Raw genomic sequence first — 13,826 nt, 5'->3', positions numbered from 1 at the left:
TGACAATAAAAATACACCGCCAGTACGGTATAGCTAATTAAACAGCAACTTTTTAATCAGACAACTATAAAACTTTCAAATAAGCTCAGGTTCCCTTAGGCTACAGAAACATAAACACTTAATTCGTGTTTCTGTCAGACACAGAAGGTCACAAAAACTACTTAAATGACACTTTTAGCTTCGGAGGATATGAAACTCAACCAGTCAACCTTACTTCCTTCTAATAACCCTTTCTGATGAAGTAGGTTGAAAATAGTATCACCAAAATCTCCAGTACGAAAGTACCTTCCCCATTCTCTGCAATTCCTGGTCCAGGGAACATTATCTTGTTTTTTTTTCCCCCCTGTACATTCCAGACCACAGTCACTCAAAGCACAAATATAGACCATCCTTTTAAGCCCAAGCCATAGTACCAGCTTCAGAGACGAGTCACGCACATGTACGTTTTAGGGTAAAAAATATAGGCCCAAGAGACGAAGAAAGGAGATCCTCCAAATAATATTTCCAACTCTTTTCACCCAAGTAATTAATATTTTGCTCTTCTATAGCCCTCCCCCTATTTTTTTAATTTTTTATTTAATATTCTCCGAGAGATTATTTCAGGTTAATCAACAGATAGCTTATTAAAAGTAATTTTGATTCTTTTTCTGTCCTTCCATCTAAACACACTAGTTGAGTTACATGTCAGCAAGACCTGCACATTAGACGTGTTTCCACTGTCCCAGCCCCGTCTCCTGTCCCAGCCGGTCCCTCGAGCCCCCCTGCACCCCCAGCCGTGCCCCCTCTTCCAGCAGCATTGGGGCAGGGTTATCCCTGCACGGCAAAACAGGAGACACATCATCTTCTGTATTTTCTCTCTGTGGTCTCAATGACAGCACATGTCTAGAAATACTTGGTTAAACTGCATTACACAAACGGATTATTTTTATTTTCCTTTTCTTTACCTGCTTTCCAACTGATGCAGAGATGCCCAAGAACAAACGCCACCGCCCCACGGGATCCATTTTTTCAGATCAGCTGAATGCTGCTCTCTGTCAAACTCGTCTTTCAGAATATATCAGCCAAAAAAAGGGTGAGTTTTTATAGAATAAACTCAGTGTGTTTGTACAGTCCCACCCTGGCGATGGAAACCCTGATTGCTGAGTATTTGGCTTGCGGCTTTAGCATGTGATAAGTGCTCATCCCACAGATTCAACGGAATAACCTGAGAGGCTCTGGCCACGTTATAACATCAAAATTTTCCTCCTGTGACTGGAAAGGGAAACATTCAGGCTGATCAATGACTGGGTGAAGCCACAACACAGTGAACTCCCCTCTTTTTTTCAACAGAGCAGCTACTGAGAACGTGGCCATGTATTTCTATCCCAGGAAATCATGGAGAAAATCTACTTGTGGTACAGGTAAACAAAATATTCCATATACAGTGCTCAGCGCCATCACACCCTGTTTACAAACACCAGGGGAGGAGGGAAGGGGAAGTCACAAGACAATTGTTTCTGCAATTTTCCTTCATCCCCACAAGTGCACCGTCATCCTCCCCTCTGCCACGGGAAAACCCAGCCTGGGAAACTGGGGCTCAACTTCTTTAAGCCTAATTAACAGCTAGTTAATACCTCCAGAAGTGGGCTCCTGCAACCCACTTGCATGAGATTAAATTCAAAATCCCAACTCCACTTACTGCATTTTTTCATAGGTGTATGGAAACATCTCACGAGAAGGAAGAAGAACAGAAATTTTGTGTTTGAAAAAGACACACAACCCTGAGATAGCAGGTACCTTCAGAAAAAGCAACCAGGTCTTCTTCTTAGACGTGATCAGCAATTGCTAATTGTGGAAAAATCAGAAGGTGGCAGATAAAAACTTGAGTAATGAAGCCTCATGCAGAACTTGAAGCTGCATTAGATGGAAGATCTGAACTCATTTTTTGGCAAGAAATCTTTCTGGTAGCTGCAAAGCCAACAATGGGTAGCTCTGATTTTGCTAGATTCAAGTCAACCTCTTCCCATCAAGAGAAGAAGATGAGGATAATTTGCTCATATAGCTCCGAGCGCAGCATGCCTGGCAGAACCGCTCACTCCTGCAGGGGTAAGGATTATCCCAGGGACCTCAACTGCAGGAGACACTGGCGGGGTCTAACTTATCTTAGCCTTCTCAGAGGTAGCACCAGAGCAATTCTCAAAAGAACTCATATCCTCAATTCTTCTCCCTTCATACTCAAGTGCACTGCACACCTTTCCTGAAAGGCCACCAAAGAACCACAGTCGTGTTGCTGAAAAACAGATGAGAAAATATAATGGGATTGTAACTCATTTCCAGGCTCCAACTGATTTTGCACCTACTTCACTGTCTTAGTTTTTTGGCCGTATCACAGACGTAAGCTACATAAAGATATTAAAAAAAAAAAGATTGCTGGAGAGCAGACACACAAGTCTAATTGATGGTAATTACATTTAGGTCAATAGTAAGTCAATACTACTCTGCAAAACCCAACAATATACAAAATCAAAACACACTGGCTTCCAAGAGACCTTCTGTCCAGGGGCCAAGTCGATCGACTATAAAGGAAAGCGTGGGAGAAGAGCAAATTAAGTCATAAACATCCTATGAAATGAACGCACAGAAACACAGAATCAACCAGGTTGGAAGAGACCTCTGGGATCATCGAGTCCAACCGTTGCCCTGACACCACCCTGCCAACTAGGCCATGGCACTAAGTGCCATGTCCAGGCTTTTCTTAAACACCTCCAGAGATGGTGACTCCACCACCTCCCTGCACAGCCCCTTCCAATGTCTAATAACCCTTTCTGAACGCCCCCCCCATGTCTGAACAGAAGCTTCCCGGCCATCACCAAAACTGCCAAGAAGGTTTTAAAACTTCACAGAAACAGCCAAACTCCTGACCTCTCTGCATCTCCTGGCTGCTCAGTCATCACCTTCTCTGACCAGGTCAGCAAAAGACAACGCAGAGGTACAATGACAGACTAACAGAGATATTTTGCTGCTGACAACAGGTTGAAAGCAAAGCACGTGCTGTCACTGGTCAGCAACTGGTGAGCAACAAAATGCTGAGGTATACCTCAAAATCCTCGAAACTTTTTCCCTCTCACACGCACAGAGCTTTGATTCTTTCAGGGAACCAACTCAAGGCATTAACTAAAAATAAAAAGTAAACCAGATCAGCTTAAGTTGCTTCCTTAAAACACATATCCTATTTCCCAGCATGCTAATTAATAGGACAGAACCAATATTTTGATATCATGATTAAGAACAGTTCATTTTCAGCACTTTTCTCAACAGCAGATTAATTTAAGATGCAATTACCACCAATGCAATTATCTGGCAATTTGCTCACTAAATGACTTTCCAAGATGCGTTACTGAGATAAGGCAATGCCTTCTTTAAAGTGTCTTGGAGCTAGTGACAGATGAACCCGCAGGGTGTATTTTCTAAACCACGTGCATCTCGATTCTTCAGTAATAAAGTAAAACTTTTGCTTCACGAGTAATAACAAAAAAATGTGAAGTTTGGTGGAGCAGTAAGACACTGGGTTTTTTTCTCCTTATTTCACTAACAGTAATCACTAAGAATGACATCGTGATGGAGGACACATCCAAAACATCTTTTCTGGAAAATATAAAACTCAAGTTCTTGACTTCATTGTATTTTAACCATGGGACACAGGTGAAGACCCACTAGCAGGTGATTCACTTAATTCTACCCTTTACTCTTTCTGCTCTAACTACTTACGGGTTTTCACAGCGGTGTTTCACGAGGAGCTGAGCTGGCACCTGGACAACAGAAATAAAAGAAATGCCATTCTTCAGGGATCTGGAAAAAGGATAAACAGGGAGGTGACAAAATCCGCAGTTTTAAAGTTCTCAGTTTGGTCAAAGTTAACATTTCCTGATCAGACTTCGGGGAAAGATATCACACCACTCAATCCTGACCAATGCAAACCAGTAGAATAGGGGAAAATACTGACTATACACACAACTGGTCACCTCTAAACTCAGTAATACAAAGATCTTGAGAAGATCTTGCTGGCTCTGAAAAGGCCCCCGGTTTCCTTCCATCCCTGAGGACCAACCCACAGCACCCAGGGGCACCGATGGCTCACGGTGCTGCCACAAACCCAAACAATCTGCAAAGCTGCCTGCGCAAGCAGCGATGACAGCAATGAAGTCCCCAGACAGGGCTGCTGCCATGTGCTGTCCAGACCAGAGAGTGATTGCAGACCGAAATGCAGAGGTTGTGGTGCTCAGTTAAACCATGTCCTGTACCCATGGGAGCTGGCTGCAATGGCTGAGAGCTACGGCTGTAGCCCACTAACTCTGTCCCTCCACCTCCCAGCACTCATGATGAAGCACTTCTCTAAATATTGCCCAAAAGAGGCTGTAGGACCTCTTCTAGTGATTCATTCACCATCAGCCTTTCTAAACCAGCAAGATTCCCCCTGCAGAATATAATTCGAAATTTATCTGCATACCCTTCTGTGCAGCTTCCCAACCTTATCCTTCTATGAAGATCTAAAGGTAAATCAATACATTTTCTGAAGACGGCAGTTCAGTCCCCACCCTGCAAGCCCTCTCCTCTTGTACTTCACATCCTCACGCCCTTGCATTTGGCTTTGGTCAAAACCTTGTGACCTGTTCCTCCGGCTTTTCGACCTCCCTCTGCGCAGCATCCCTGCCCTCCTAACCTCTCCTCCCAAACCGGGGCCATCTGCCAAGCCGCTGCGTGTGCACCTCATGCCACCAGCCAGGTCACTGGCAGAGGTGTTACATAGGAATATACGGCTGAAGAGTATCCAGTGGAAAATGATGGGTAAAGACCTTCAAACTCTGGTGTTTGTTCAGATTAAGTGAGGGACAGCTGCTGGGCAACCTGACTTCAGAGTTTGCTCCCTGCCAAGACGCAGCAGCAGCCATTTCATTTTCATAGAATCATAGAATGGTTTGGGTTGGAAGGGACCTTAAAGACCATCTAGTTCCAACCGCCCTGCCACGGGCAGGGACACCTTCCACTAGACCAGGTTGCTCAAAGCCCCATCCAGCCTGGCCTTGAACACTGCCAGGGAGGGGGCAGCCACAGCTTCTCTGGGCAACCTGGGCCAGTGTCTCACCACCCTCACAGTAAAGAACTTCTTCCTAATATCTAATCTAAATCTACCCTCTTTCATTTTCGTCCCATGTGTCTCCAATGATAAGACGATGATATCACACAAAAGTCCTGACTGATCTCCTGGAAAGCCACGAACATGCAGAACATGCCAAGTTTCACTATGCACCTTACACAAACTTCCACAGATGTGAACTTATTTGGTAGTCTTCTTCATGACAAAATAAATAATTTTTTTAAGGGTCTTGGCCAACGTAAACAGGAAAAAAGGGCTGTGTTCAGAGGTCAGGCTTCGCATGCCTTCCATGGTTTTGATGTACAAAGGATGTTTGTCAGAGTGTTTTAGATGTATACAGAACACAAAATCAGGACTACATCCAACTAACATCCAACTCCCGTACCGCATGTTAAAAAAGCAACAAAGATTGCTGCTTGATGCCTATAAAATGCTTTAAGAGCTGTTCTTCCTGAAAGAAACATGCCAAGTGATTTTAAAATTGATCATAGGAAAGCTGAGGTTGGCAAGAAGTTCTGGAGACCACCTGGTCCAACCTCCTGTGGAAAGCTGGGCCTCAGATCAGGTTTTCCAGGAACTGTCAAGTGAAGTCATGAGTATTTCCTAAATTTATTTTAGAACAGTAATTATGAAAATGACTTTTACCCTGCGCTCATTAAGGAACTTCCTTTCGTGCAAGAATGAGATGACAACAACTTTGAAGCACTTGCTGCATATCCAGCTTTCAATAAACGCCCAGATGAACTCCTGCTCATAGCAGAGAGGTGAAACTGCACCAGAGCAGACCCACACAAACCCCTCAGCAGTTACACGGGTTATCTCAGGACTCTCCCCTCTGCACCCCTTCCCCTCGCCTTCAAACTACATCTGCACTGCCTGCAGGGAGGGGAACACTGCCTTGGGGGCAGCCCAGAAGCTGTTCGCTGAGTCTATGTAGTACACAGGCACTTCTCTACACCCTTTTGTCCTGAAGCACCACATCAGGATGGTAGGATGGGTCTCCAACTGGATTTCCAACACGATGGCACTTCATTTGATGCCGACGTCCTCCCACGGGCAGCGACACGCGGGGTAAATGCCATTTTGCTAGGGACCATAATTCACCCCGATGCCACACGGTGGTAGCACTGCTAAATGGATGGAGAGCAGCCAGATCTCAGAGTATTTGGGGTCAGCCAGATCTCACAGAGTATTTGGGGTCACACTCGGCTGCACGTTGTGGTATTTGATGTCCCTCTAGGAAGCCGACTTCATCTAACCTCCCTGGAGCCCAAACAAGCCACCACCATCCTCATTTCAAAGAGGATAACAATTGGCACTGGAGTTTTACAGAACTCCATTCAGTCGTTTTTCTAACATCTGTGCCTAAATGAAACAATGAAGCACAGTAGATGCAAGACAGATGCCTTGCAAAGTCATTTAAAACACAACTGCTGTGGTTTTCACCACAAACGCATAAACTGGCCCTTAATAAAGCTGTATGTGGATGGCTGCTGCCAAGTCCATCGTCTTAACTGCCTACAATTTCACAAGAAATCACCCCACAGCATGTTTCTTGGTCTCGGATGAACACAATCCCAAACCAGTCATTTACTGTAATCCATTTACAGAGTAACAGAACACAGTGGTTTCATAAGATGGTTATAACCATCTTTCTAATTCAGTCAAATATCTTACTCCAAGCAAGTCAAGAGTCAACAAAAACAAGGAAAAAAAACAGAAATTAAAGGCTTTTTTCAGTTTTACTTTGCAACTGACACTTGTACTCTTAAAATACAGTTTTCCTATTGCCTAATGTGTTTCCAGAAAAGAGAAATCCATGGATCCTCAGGCCCAAATTTGCAAGCGACTTCTCATTGGGAACAAGCCACTCCAGGTCTGAAGAAAGACTCAACCACCCGCTGCCACCATAAACCACAGAGGACAAAAGAGGACACGGGGGGGAAAGGAGGCACATCTGCCCTTAGGAGACACTTTGCCTTACCACGTGCTTCACTAGTGCTTCACCAAATACCATCCTTCACATGTTCAGTCACCTCTACTGACCAGTTACACCAGCAACTAATACTGAGGCTTAATGGTTTTGACTGTAGAGCAGGAGACGGGGAGTAGGTTTGGGAAATACTGGTGGAAGAAAAACAAACACAAAAAAACCCATAAAGCCACAGATTGAATCATTCAAGCATTAGGGAGGGAAATCCTGCAAGCTGAAGTTGTTCACCGGGATCACTCAGTTGCCACTCAACTGCAACCCCCACCAGCACCACCTCTACCCCACCTGGACAACCTCAGCAGAGGTCTGCCAACAGGCTACAGCATTGTAGCTGCTGTAGCCAATTACACCAGGTAATTTTACAATTGTACATTAAATACGAATGCAAAGATTCCAACCTTTCAAAAGTTAACCCCCCAAAATCCCATCCTCATCAAACTGCTGAGCACAGCCATCTACCCTCCTCCCAGACCCTGAGGAAGCTCTGTGAACTCCTCATGAATAACTCCTCCGTGGAAACGAACACTGCTGTATTCATTTAGAGAACAAAAACGGCATTGTAAGAAAACATGCTGCTCACAATTCTGGTGTAATATCCTCAAACAACAGTGTAATGTCAAAAATGGCATTTTGCTTACCCTAACTTGAACAGTGACATTTCTGTCTCTCTATAAACAAGCAGAAGTGTCAGGTTTTCTTCTTCGATGGTAGAAGACCCATTTTTTTCCAAGACACAATTTTATTATGAAATAAATACATCTAAATTGCTTTTAAGGACTTTGTTCTGTGTTTTTTTTTTTTTTTTTTCATTTTAATTACCACACATTAAAAACTCATGGTATAATTACTAAATTTGTACAACTGCCTACATCACACAAAAGCCCTTCTGCCTCCAGCAGACTGCAGGTCGTTACGAAATGTCCCAACGTTAATTCAGAGCTTCTTGCAAAACAAAAAGAACCACCAGAAAAACAGCTTTTCCAGTCTCTGGAAAAATTCAGCATCTGCACATGCTTGCTCCTGCCAGCCTCCCCGTCTCTGCTGCTCCTCTCCCCCAGCACTGGCTCTGTCACCATCACCTTAGCTGGGGCATCAATGTCATCCCTGAGACGGCATTATCCAGGCCACTCCTTGGACTTCTGCAGGTTTCCGTGCTGACCATCAGGTTTAATTCCACAGCAAATAATAAAAAAGAAAGAAACCACCACAAAAGTCATGTAAAATATGGATATTTCCCAGTTGAAGACCCTATTTCTTCTGTTCTTCAGTAGTTACAAGTGAAATGTAGCGCAGTTCAGTCATCTTCAGGAAAGGTTTTTCTTCACTTCTGAATATTTACATTGTACTAAGATCAGCTATTCAAAAGGAATTTAGCATAAATTTTTTAACTATAGTTACAAGCTATGTAACAGTTTCCATTTTAATATATTATTTTCATAGCATTTTGGTTTGGAATTATCTGCAATAGGTGTATTTCCTTTTTTTAAAAAATAAATTTACATTATTTTTCCCTCCAACTTACTGAGGCTGCAAAAATAAAGCCTTGGCTATTCAAATATATTATTCAGATAAGAAATGTATGGAAGGTCAATGTTTACACTTTGGACTGCAATCTCATGGAGATCAATGCTTTAAAAGTTGCCCTGTAATGGGGAGCTGAGCTTCTAAAAATACTAATAGAAAAAAGGAGGGTAAAAACTCTTTTTCATCCTTAACTTCAGTGTGAAACCTCAGCATCGCATGAATATGGATTTTGCATTTCATATATATAATCACAAGTTTGGAAGGTGCCTTGGGACCTTTGAAGAAGGCACAGAATAAATGAAAATCATTTTAATTAAAAGCAAATTAAAGGGTCTTCTAATCCAGGCAGCAGTAGGAACTCCATGGAGACTTTTTAGAATACGGATCCTTGAAATTACATTGCTTATAACCCCCCCTAATTCCAGCTACCTTCCCTCGCTTCCCCCCAAAGGAGGCTCTGAAGCTGCACGAGAACAAGTTTATTATGAAAATTCTGCTCTAGTTTCTATAAAAAGATTTTGCTCTAGTTTCTGAGTGCCCAGAAGCGCCAGCATCCACACGGAGCAAATAAAAACAAAGAAATGAGAAAAGGAATGGGTTTTCTCACTGCAGGGAAAAAAAGATAAAGATTCTGTTTCATGCTTTTAAGAAGTCATTTCAACACTGATTAAGAAAGTCGGAGTTCTCCTCCTTGACAGGAGGCTTTTGAAATACAAAATAAACTAAGCAACCACATAGTAAAATATTATCACAGAAATAGCTTCATATTAGAAAACTTGCAAGGCAGAAGAACGCATAGAAATAAAATAGACATTATTGCTGTAATCTTTATCGTTCCTGTTCTTACAGCAGGAGGACGCCACTGGTGAAGTCTCACAGGTTTCCAACTGTCCCTAGTTCACTACCTCACACACCAATAAATAAAAGAATTAATTTACAAATACTACTAAAAAATGAACAGGAACCTAAACCCAGTAATATTATGTTCATTTCTAAAAGGCATTTTTACATGCACTTATCTCATCAAGCAACTTAATTCCTCTATTAAGAGAAACAAAACAAAAACAAATCCCAACCTTGAGGGAAAAAAATCCAAACAACTGAACAAGAGGAACAAAAAAAGAAAATGGGCAAAACGCCTGGAGAAACGCTGCTTTGGTTTTGACACATGGGAATAAATGGAAAAAATATTCAGCGAACCCTTTTCTTAATCAAAACATCTTCCATCTCGTGTGCAAATTTCAACAGCTGAGCAAGCATCCTACTCAATCTCCCCAAAGTGGTGTCAGCGTGTTTTATGTAAATACTGGTTAACAAGGGATGTGTGTTTGCAGCAAACACTTTAGGGTTCTGCTCTAGAAGCTCAGGATTTACCCTCTGCATCGGAGGAGAAACTGTAATTCTGAAGAAGATAATAGGAGGTATACACAGAGCGCACGAGACTTTTCCCTTTTTTAAATAGCCAAGGTGCATTTGTTATTGAAGAGTTTTAAATAGTTATTTAACAAATTACCAGGAGAAAAACTTGATTACTAAGCTCTGTACCGATATGTAAAATATACATCTTGAAAAGAACTTTATTGCACAACGTCTGGAAATAATGTTGGGGTTTGAAAACACGCTCGTTCCGAAAGGGCTATTGAGACCAAGGCAACCTCCGCCAGGACAACCAGAGAAGCGTCACGCGAAGCACCAACATGATGAGCCAAGTGGCACAGGAGTGTGCTCTCAAACAGGGATATCCAGGGGAGGCAACAAAGTGAAGTCCCAGTCTCAGGTTATCACAGAATCAACGAGGTTGGAAGAGCCCTCTGGGATCATCGAGTCCAACCATTGCCCTGACACCACCATGGCAACTAGACCAGGGCACTAAGTGCCATGTCCAGGCTTTTCTTAAACCCCTCCAGAGATGGTGACTCCATCACCTCCCTGGGCAGTCCCTTCCAATGGCTAATGACCCTTGCTCAGAAGAAATGCTTCCTAATGTCCAACCTGAACCTCCCCTGGCAAAGCTTGAGGCTGTGTCCTCTTGTCCTATCGCTAGTTGCCTGGGAGAAGAGGCCGACTCCCACTGCACTACAACCTCCCTTCAGGTAGTTGTAGACTGCAATAAGGTCACCTATGAGCCTCCTCTTCTCCAGGCTAATCAACCCCAGCTCCCTCAGCCGTTCCTCGGAGGTCAGACCCTCCAGACCCTTCACCAGCTTGGTCGCCCTCCTCTGGACTCGCTCCAACACCTCAACATCTCTCTTGAAGTGCGGGGCCCAGAACTGGACACAGGATTCAAGGTGCGGCCTCACCAGTGCCCAGTACAGAGGGACGATCACTTCCCCAGACCGGCTGGCAACACTATTCCTGATAGAGGCCAGGATGCCATTGGCCTTCTTGGCCACCTGGGCACACTGCTGGCTCATGTTTAGCCGGCTGTCGATCAGCACCCCCAGGTCTCTTTCCACCGGGCCGCTTTCTAACCACTCTTCCCCCAGCCTGTAGATCAGAGGCTCCTTTTTTCCGCCCCCCCTTTCTTCTCTTCTCCCCTCCCTCCGCAGGTGAGAGCCACCTCAGCTGCTCTGCACCCCACCACTGCTCGTCCTGGCATCACTGTTTGCTGTAAGCCAGCCTGAGAAACTATCCGTGTTAAAATAAAGAAAGAAATTTAAAAAATATGAAAGCAAGAGCTCTCCAGAAGGAAACCTCTCCCTGATCTGATTTACAGCCCGCAGATAACAACATTTCACAATTCCAGTGAGTGGCAGCTCAGGGGCATGAATAAGTAACTGAGGACAGGCAGAAACCTATTAACAAATTTTTGCTGGAAGACAATATTCACGTAACCACAACAGCCTCCATTCAAATCGACAAAACAAGAACGCTGTTAGTTCATTTATTTCAGCCTTTGCCTGTCTTCTCTGTTTAGTTTGTAACTTTTCCTGTCCAAAAATCTCCTTGACGTAAGGGCTCCCTGTGGGCAAAGGGGAAGAGCCACAGACCTGAACGACCGACTGCGATGAGCGAAGCAGCTCCGCAGAGCCGGGGAAACACAGGCTCTGCTTGAGGGTCTGTCATCTCCGCCCAGTGCTCAAGTAAACTGGGAACCATTTGTACAGAATAGTTTTGTACTTTTACTATCATTTGTACTTCAGAATAGTTTTTCCACTGTAATGCAAACAGAAGCGTTAACCCCTTTCCTATCCCAGAGACAGGCTCTGCCAGGTCAGGTCTGCTGCAGCGGACACTTGTGTGCAGCCTGGGAGCAGGACCCACACTGTCAGATCACTGGTAAGAGTTAACAAGTTGTTTCCTTCAATTCCCTCTTCCACAGTGCATATAATTCAACTCTACTTCACAAACATGACAGATTACATTAAATATTATTTAAAGAACATATTTTTCCACCAACTAGAGTGCCTAAAATCCTGTTCCAAACGAGATCAGAGAACAGAATCACAGACCGGTTTGGGCTGGAAGGGACCTTAAAGATCATCCAGTTCCAACCCCTCTGCCACGGGCAGGGACACCTTCCACCAGACCAGGTTGCTCCAAGCCCCATCCAACCTGGCCTTGAACACTGCCAGGGAGGGGGCAGCCACAGCTTCACTGGGCAACCTGGGCCAGTGTCTCACCACCCTCACAGTCAAGAATTTCTTCCTGGTATCTAGTCTAAATCTCCCCTCTTTCAGTTTAAAACTGTTCCCCCTCATCCTGTCATTATTTGCCCTTGTAAAAAGCCCCTCTCCTGCTTTCCTGTAGCCCCTTCAGGCACTGGAAAGCTGCTGGAAGGTCTTCCTGGAGCCTTCTCTTCTCCAGGCTGAACAGCCCCAGCTCTCTCAGCCTGTCTCCAGAGCAGAGGGGTTCCAGCCCTCTGAGCATCTTCGTGGCCTCCTCTGGACTCGCTCCAACAGCTCCATGTCCTTCTTATGTTGGGGGCCCCAGAGCTGGACGCAGCACTGCAGGGGGGGTCTCACGAGAGCGGAGCAGAGGGGCAGAATCCCCTCCCTCGACCTGCTGGCCACACTGTTGGGGATACAGCCCAGGATACAGTTGGCCTTCGGGGATGCAAGTGCACACTGCTGGCTCATGGTGAGCTTCTCATCAACCATCACCCCCAAGTCCTTCTCCTCAGGGCTGCTCTTGTGCAGAGATGACACAAGTCAGTGAATGGCAATTTCTATTTGTATTCTCCTCAGAATTTTATCAGCTTGAAAGAAAGGTAACTTCCAGATAAGTACATACATCTCCCGTTTCTGTGGCATTAAGTTTCATCACAACAGGATTCTCACAATCACATTCCTCAACAGCAGGAAGCATTTAAGTATCACCTTCATCTTCATTCTAGCACAGACCCGCTTTAGCCCTGACCCTTCCATGATCAATCAGTAAAGATTCAAGTAACTATTTTGTCATCTGACATCACAGTACAGGAGACATGACTTTCCCCCCTGCTCATGATCACCAATTTTCATTATAAATGGGTTTTGATGCCAAGCTGACCTATAGCCTTTTCTTCCTTTCTGTTTAAGAACAAATGTGATGTGAATAAACCGTTTCTCTGCCTTAGTGCAGAAGAAACTTCCAACTTCACATATTGCATCGACTGGAGAGGACCCTGCCTTGGAGACTTGTAAATGTGCAGGAAGGACAGCATCCTCCAGAGACTCACAGTGGTGCTTTGAAGAGCAGAAATTGGTTCCAAGTTTGTTTTCTGCAACACTGAGGGGATAAATAAAAGCTATTGCCCTCAGGGAGCATTTCATGTTTGCATCTATACAAAGTTTCTTTCATTTGAATATACTGGATATGTCCTACAGGGACCTGACCTTTTTGCTTGGACGCTGCTATCCTAAGACCTTCCTGTAGAAACTCAGAACCACTATTTGCCTAATGCAGGAGATGAAAACTCAAACTTGTATCAGTTTTTGCTTATTTCAGCTATTCTTCCGTACCATTATCCAAAGAGAAATGGTAAACTTCATTCTTCCTTAAGTCATTATTACTGCTGGCTCCAGGAGCACGTCAGATGTTCATGTTTGAAGATTGGATAAACACCCAGCAATCCAGATGCACAACAAAAACTACCGGTGTGAGGGTGAAATGACAACAGACAAATTTCCTTTGAAAAATACAAGATGTCATAGGGAGCCTCACTATTTTGCAAAAATACTATGAGAAAATATT

The 13,826-nt window shown here is 44.1% G+C and overlaps 1 protein-coding gene across 2 annotated transcripts in view; it reads right to left on the bottom strand.

Annotated features, from left to right (window-relative positions):
- The window catches only part of PTPRE (protein tyrosine phosphatase receptor type E), a 99,157-nt gene that overhangs the window by 67,245 nt on the left and 18,086 nt on the right, over window positions 1-13,826 (bottom strand). The window contains exon 1 of one of the 2 annotated variants that reach the window (XM_068397481.1): window positions 3,748-3,810. The exons of the other annotated variant lie outside the window; for it this stretch is intronic. The gene's annotated coding sequence lies outside the window, so the exon portion shown is untranslated. Of the gene's footprint in view, window positions 1-3,747; window positions 3,811-13,826 lie in introns of those variants that run through there. 2 annotated transcript variants of the gene reach the window in all.

This window comes from Nyctibius grandis, chromosome 4, assembly GCF_013368605.1.
Source record: "Nyctibius grandis isolate bNycGra1 chromosome 4, bNycGra1.pri, whole genome shotgun sequence".
Taxonomy (NCBI): domain Eukaryota; kingdom Metazoa; phylum Chordata; class Aves; order Nyctibiiformes; family Nyctibiidae; genus Nyctibius; species Nyctibius grandis.
The sequence above is the reverse complement of the archived record's forward strand: the minus strand, read 5'-3'. Positions and strand labels throughout refer to the sequence as shown.